The sequence below is a fragment of the Chamaea fasciata genome, unplaced genomic scaffold, assembly GCF_029207755.1.
Source record: "Chamaea fasciata isolate MVZ Bird 193981 ecotype frontalis unplaced genomic scaffold, bChaFas1.0.hap1 SCAF_15, whole genome shotgun sequence".
NCBI classification, from domain to species: domain Eukaryota; kingdom Metazoa; phylum Chordata; class Aves; order Passeriformes; family Sylviidae; genus Chamaea; species Chamaea fasciata.
Window position 1 is genome coordinate 17,033,761 of NW_027094100.1, and position 6,042 is coordinate 17,039,802.

At 57.9% G+C, this 6,042-nt stretch overlaps 1 non-coding gene across 1 annotated transcript; it reads right to left on the reverse strand.

Annotated features, from left to right (window-relative positions):
• Positions 1-3,025: 3,025 nt before the first annotated feature.
• Positions 3,026-3,230, reverse strand: LOC136297608 (small nucleolar RNA SNORA74). Its single transcript, XR_010723197.1, has one exon. It is a non-coding gene; the product is annotated as a small nucleolar RNA SNORA74 (small nucleolar RNA).
• Between the last annotated feature and the right edge of the window lie 2,812 nt (positions 3,231-6,042).

The following is a 6,042-nucleotide window of genomic DNA, read 5'->3' on the forward strand; positions in this document are numbered from 1 at the left end:
GGCTCCGGTATCGCCGGTGAGTCCGCGCCGCTCCCGCCGCTGGCCGGGACCGCCCGCCCCGCCCGCCGTGAGGGATGTGGGCCGTGGGATGGGGACGGGGAGGAGGCGCCGCCGGCACGGCTCTCGCGAGAGGTGGGGGCCGCTCACCCTGCTCTCGCGAGAACGCCGCCGCACCGCGCGCCGCCAGCCCGCCGCCCGCGCCCCGCTCATTGTCCGCGCTCCCGCGGGGCAGCATGGGAAGGCGCGGGGGGCGGGGCGCGGCGGCGGCCACGCCCCCCGGCGGGCGGAGTGTGGCGCCCGGGGCCGCGGGTTCGCGGCTGCCCTCCGCCGCTGCCGGGGAGCGGCACCGCCGGCAGCGCCGCCGCGGGCTGGGCCCGGGCTATCCGGGGTATCCTCTGGTCCTCACGCTGCTCTCTGTGTCCCGGGGCACGCTCACGGGCACCCAGCCCCGCCCAGCCATGGCCGCCCTCCGCAGCACAACGCAGGTGCCACCGTCGCTAAAATATTCAAAACTCTGGCCTCTCGCTGGCTGTAAGGCTCGTTCGAAGATTCTGGTAAAAAGGGCCCGCAGCCGATGTGCGAGGCTGTGCTGTTCCTCTAATCCAACATTGCCACCTTGTGCTGGATGAGGAGAGGTCCCTGTGCTGCTGCCTTCCTGAAAGCCGCGAGTTGTGAGCAAAGGACTCGTACAACCCCTCAAGTACTACTCATTATTCGGATTCCTTTTGTAGTCAACATCTTCCTTTCCTATTTAATTTGTGTCTGAAGAACCGGTCTCTCCGTTAGCCTAGAAACGACTGTTCCAGCAGCTTTACAAAGGTGAGGGTGTGTATGTGAATTCAGAGAAAGCTCCGGGAGGAAGGAAAAATTCACCTCTTCGATTCATCACAGGCTGATTTTTCTTTTCTGTAAGTGGCTGGAGAGCACAATGAAACAATAACATAGAAGGTATTTTTAAAAGATGGAAGTGGTACAATATATGGGCTGAAATTCTATGGAAATGCTCAGAGAACAATCACAAGAAATCCAGCTCTTAACAAGCTCAGGGTAAAAAACAATTAAGTGCTCAGAAACAAGCCCATCAATCTCAGTTAACAATGCTCCTGTGCTGTGGTGCTGCAGAGCAGTAAAAACAGAGCAAATACAAAGCAATCCAGCCACTTTTGCCTGGTAGAAGTCATATATAGATTGCAAAATGTATGGTGCTCCTAAACAGAACCATAAATCATGTTGGCATTTCCCGAGTACGAATGCAGGTCCTGCTCCATTTCCTGGCTTTATTTCACCACCGGTCTTGGACCTCATGGGTTCTCTCCCAATTCCCTTTGGTGTCCTTCACTTGAGGCAGCAGAGCAGGGCTGAGGTGGATCATTCTGACCTGAATCGATCGCCTGTGTGCTGCAGGAGGAGCTGCGTGGTGCTGACTGTCCCCTTCCTGCCGGGGGTGACACCCCGAGCTCCAAACCCCCAAGCCTGTGCTTGTGCTGACCACGCTTGTGGAGAACCTTCAGGACATCCCCGTTTATTTTCCGTTTGTGCACAAAGCTGGAAGCGGGACACGCCCCAGCACCCAGAACCCTCTGTGCCCTGGGCTGAGCCCCAGCGTGGGCAGCAGGGGAAGGGGGATTCTGCCCCTGGGCTCAGGTGAGACCCCACCTGCAGAGCTGCCCCAGCCCCGGGGCCCAGCACAGGAAGGAGCTGGAGCTGCTGGAGCCAGGCCAGAGGAGGCTCCAGGATGAGCAGAGGGATGGAGCAGCTCTGCTGGCAGGACAGGCTGGGAGAGCTGGGATTGCTCGCCTGGAGAGGAGAAGCTTTGGGCTGAGCTCAGTGTGGCCTTGCAGGGCCTCAAGGGGCTCCAGGAAACATGGAGAGAGACAATTTGCAAGGGCTGGAGGGCCAGGACACAGGGAATGGCTTCCCACTGCCAGGGGGCAGGGCTGGATGGGAAATTGGGAAAAGAGCCCATATTCCCACACCTGGTCCAGCAGCAGAGCCCCTGACACAGTGAGTGTTCCTTGGCTGCCAGCAGGCACCCCCAGCCCTGTGGCACCCACCTGGGAAAGAGGAAAAATCCTGGGTACAACATAAATCCATGGAGAAAGCGTGTTGGAATTGTTCCTACAGAAACAATAGAACTCTGGCTTCGACCAGGAAAAACCTTTCTTCCCTGATGTTGAGTATTTTAACAACTATTCCCATGTGCAGTATAAAATCTGCGTTTGAAACTCCAGATATGCAGGTGGCAGAAGGGCTCATGGTTAAACTAACAGTGTCAGGGACATTTAAGGAGTCTGGACTATTTCACAAACCCAGGGTTTCCCAGAAGACTGCATGGAATCCAAAGGGATCCAAATCTCATCTTCAAGAGAGCGAAACACTCTTGTTCCAGCTTTTGCATTTGAACACCGTTTTTGTCTGAATCCCTATGGTCATCTAAAAGGGCTCACGTCCCCCCAGGCCTGGGCATGAGATCTGGTGCCTCACTACAGCCTCTCCTGTCTCCCACAAGGATTCAACATCACTCTCAAATCCTGCTGCACCCAACAGCCTTGTGAGATAATGAGAAGCAAACTGAGCAAGCTTAAATATAAATGCCTTTAATTGAGGTCACATAAAAATACATTTTAAACAAGCAGCAAGAGGAGATTTAACAGTAAATTGTACACATAATTCCTGTTATACCTTGCCCCAAACTACCTTTTTATGTTTCAAATTCCTACATCCACATCCTGGAGAACAAATTCTTCTCCAGCTGCCCTGTTTAAACTGCGGGCTCCAGGTTTCCATCTTGCCAATACCTTTCAAACAAGGATCTTCGAAGTAGCATCAACAGCTTTTCTTCTGACCACTCCTGCTACTCCAGCAAGCCCCACACCAACAATTTACCTGTAATAAAAACCCAACAGACAGTTGAAAAGAGGACCCCTATTCAACCCTTAGCACAGAGCAGTTAATTAGGTGATACTCATTTTTATATAAAGTTGCACGTTACAGTATCTGTAACAGAACTTTCCATTTTCTGTGTGTTGTCCGCATCCAGACTAGGCTCTAACTCCACGGGCAGGAGTTACTCCACTCTCAGGAGATGCAGAGTGCTGCCAAAACCTGGCACCACTGAGTGCCAGGACGGCCCCGCTGGTGCCAGGAGAGCTCAGCAGCACCTTTCTCTCCCAGCAGCGTAACGCTGGCACAGGCACTGAGCAGCCACGAGCAGCTGACTTACTGCTGGGAGAAAAAAAAAAAAACAAAAACCTGGGGGGGTTACAGGGCAGAAAAAAATGGAGGCGCCTCTCTGGTGATGCCAACTCTCAACAAGGCTCTATCCAGCAAGAGGAATAGATAAGCTAAACCTATCGCTGGATAAACCATGTTATTTCCACCCCGAGCACCTGAGGCTAGCACAAAAGAGCCAGCAGAGGCCTTTTAGTTAATTCGAGACAGAAAACCCAACCTTTTTTCCCGTTTCCCCTCGTTGGCTCGTGGTCACACCTCACCCACGTTGCTCCAGAGCTGTCCCTGCGCGGCACGGGCAGGTTGTCCCTTCACATCTGCCCTCGGCAGGCTCTGCTGCCCTCCCGGAGACGCCTCCTCGGCCGTGCGAGCGCGGCACGACTCGGGGCTTCCACACACGGCGGGCTCGGGTCACCTCAGCGCTGCTCCCTGGGGCGGCTCCCGGCCACCCACAGCTCCGGGTCACCGCCACCCCCCCGCCGGCTGAAGGCCTAAAGAGGGGACAGCAGAAACATGCCGAATAAGCCATTAACTCCATCTCTATTCACAAAGCTCAACAGCAGCGGCCCGCCTTCTGGCAGAGGACAAAAGCCAGCAAACCGAGGCAAAGGCCGAGGAATTAGTGCTGAACAGCACAGCCGAGCAACGCCCTCGGTCCCTGCAGAAACAGCCGGCAGAAACAGCCAAATAAAAAAATACAACTATTTCAGGTAGCGCCTTCCGTCCCCGGAGCCCCGGTCTCCAGCCCCGCTGCCGCCGCCGCCCGTCCCCTGCCCGCCCCTCACCTCATGGCGGCGGCGGCGCCTCATGGCGGCAGCCGAGGGAGCCCGGGCCGCCCGGAGCCGCTCGTTCCCCCGACGGCGGAGAGCCGAGGGAGCCCGGGCCGCCCGGAGCCGCTCGTTCCCCCGACGGCGGAGAGCCGAGGGAGCCCGGGCCGCCCGGAGCCGCTCGTTCCCCCGACGGCGGAGAGCCGAGGGAGCCCGGCCCGCCCGGAGCCGCTCGTTCCCCCGACGGCGGAGAGCCGAGGGAGCCCGGCCCGCCCGGAGCCGCTCGTTCCCCCGACGGCGGAGAGCCGAGGGAGCCCGGGCCGCCCGGAGCCGCTCGTTCCCCCGACGGCGGAGAGCCGAGGGAGCCCGGCCCGCCCGGAGCCGCTCGTTCCCCCGACGGCGGAGAGCCGAGGGAGCCCGGGCCGCCCGGAGCCGCTCGTTCCCCTGACGGCGGAGAGCCGAGGGAGCCCGGGCCGCCCGGAGCCGCTCGTTCCCCCGACGGCGGAGAGCCGAGGGAGCCCGGCCCGCCCGGAGCCGCCGGCTCCCCACGTGGCTGCGGGGCACAGAAGGGCCGGGCTCGCCCGCGCTGCCGCGGGGATTCCACAGGCACCGCCCCGCTCGCTTCGGCCGCTCCCCCCGGGGCGGGGAAAAACCCTCGATAATCTGTCACAGAGCGGTTTGGGCTGGGAGGGACGTTAAAGATCATCTCATCCCGCCCTCTGCCATGGGCAGGGACACCTTCCTACCGTCCCAGGTTGCTACAAGCCCCGTCCAGCCTGGCCTTGCTTACTGCCGGCATCCGTGACAGAGGCAGAGCAGGAAACGCCGGGTCTGTGGATCTGGGAGAGCTGAACGCAAGCACCAGCTCACGGGAAGGAGAGGGCTGGTGAGCTGCCTCTCTGCTTGCCCCTGATATGTCTCACTTCAGGCACAGGAGGTGGAAGTGTCAGCTCAGAAACAGCTGCCAGCAGCAAAAAACCCAGCCCTAAAATAAGCAGAGAAAGAAGCTGTGGTCCTGCCAAGTGCCTCACTGGGAGAAGCACAATTCCAGACATTCCCTGGCCTCCACTGGACGCCTTAACATCAGCCCAGTGCTCTGTATATCCATGTCCAGGCACAGCAGTGTAACTGTGGCCTCCCTTGCTGAGGATCCATTCAAAGGAAGTTTTTCTCTGGGGCTTTGTGCTCCAGTGAGACACTTCAAGGTCTTTCCAGAAAGCCTGGAATCCCTCCCCCATACTCCTCATGTGCTTATGCTCTCAGAGCTCTGCACTGAACTCAGCTGGAGCTGTGCCTTGCCTCAAGCAACCATCCATTCCAGCTCCGTCTTCTTCAAATGCTTCACGGTCTATTTTCAGCCCGACCCAAGGCAGGCAGCTATTCTTCCTGGATGCGGAATGCTCCTCCCTGGCTCAGCCTGATCCTGCCTTGTCCCGGGAAGCTCTGGGCTTCTTGTGCCCCGGACATGGCTGTGTGCAGGGAGAGCGGCTGGTGCTGAGCAGCAGTTTGCTGCTTCCCCTGTCAGTGATGAACCTGGTGGGAACAGGTTTCCCAGCTATACCCGGTGCAGCACAGCAAAAGCTGTCTGGTGGAGGGACAGGTAAGAGCAGACACAGAGCACTTCATGCTCTTGTTCCTGGGGGTGTCACTGCCTGTGGCCAAGGGCACGTGCCTACACAGGGATGGATGATGACTCTGCCAAGACCTTAAGCCACAGCTTCGGTTTGGAAGCGGTTTAATTCATTAGTGCAGCATGGGGTCCAAATTAATATGCCTTGTCTCTTTTAATGAGACCTTTTCAGCAGGATCTGGGAGATACTTCAAAAGCTTCGTGGGTGCCAAAGACCAGAACTCAGCAACTCTCAGTGCCAGGACCAGCTTCTCACCCCCCAGTACAGATTCCCTCTGAGCACAGCTTTTCCTCTGCTTGCTGGCCTCAGAGGGGGGCTCAAACAAAGGCCTGCACATCATTCGTGAACTTAGGGTGAAAAGTGTCAAACCAGATGAAATATAGCAGCTCTGCCATGGGTGTGAAGTCCTTTTC